Here is a 973-nt window from a genome sequence, read left to right as displayed (position 1 = left end):
ATAGGGGATCTATGGGGCTGGAAGGGCTTTATATGGGATCTATGGGGCTTTATATGGGATCTATGGGGCTTTATATGGGATCTATGGGGCTGGAGGGGATCTATGGGGCTGGAGGACCCTAATATGGGGCTGGAGGGGTTAATATGGGGCTGGAGGGGATCTATGGGGCTTAATATGGGATCTATGGGGCTGGAGGGGCTTAATATGGGAATCTATGGGGCTAATATGGGATCTATGGGGCTAATATTGGATCTATGGGGCTAATATTGGATCTATGGGGCTAATATGGGATCTATGGGGCTGGAGGACCTTGATATGGGGATCTATGGGGCTGGAGGACCCTAATATGGGATCTATGACCCTAATATGGGATCTATGGCCTTAATATGGGATCTATGGGGCTGGAGGACCCTAATATGGGATCTATGGGGCTGGAAGGGCTTTATATGGGATCTATGGGGCTGGAGGACCCTAATATGGGATCTATGGGGCTGGAGGACCCTAATATGGGATCTAGGACCCTAATATGGGATCTATGGGGCTGGAGGACCCTAATATGGGATCTATGGGGCTGGAGTGGGGATCTATGGGGCTGGAGGACCTTATATGGGATCTATGGGGCTGGAGGGGCTTTATATGGGATCTATGAAGCTGGGGTGGGTATCTATGGGGCTGGAGTGGGGATCTATGGGGCTGGAGGGGCTTAATATGGGATCTATGGGGCTGGAGGACCCTAATATGGGATCTATGACCCTAATATGGGATCTATGGCCCTAATATGGGATCTATGGCCCTAATATGGGAATCTATGGGGCTGGAGGGCCCTTATATGGGATCTATGGCCCTAATATGGTAATCTATGGGGCTGGAGGGCCCTTATATGGGATCTATGACCCTAATATGGGATCTATGGGGCTGGAGGACCCTAATATGGGATCTATGGCCCTAATAGGGGACCTATGGGGCTGGAGGA

Source organism: Coturnix japonica, unplaced genomic scaffold (genome assembly GCF_001577835.2).
Source record: "Coturnix japonica isolate 7356 unplaced genomic scaffold, Coturnix japonica 2.1 chrUnrandom455, whole genome shotgun sequence".
In the NCBI taxonomy this organism is placed as follows: Eukaryota; Metazoa; Chordata; class Aves; order Galliformes; family Phasianidae; genus Coturnix; species Coturnix japonica.
Note: the sequence above shows the minus strand (reverse complement) of the source record.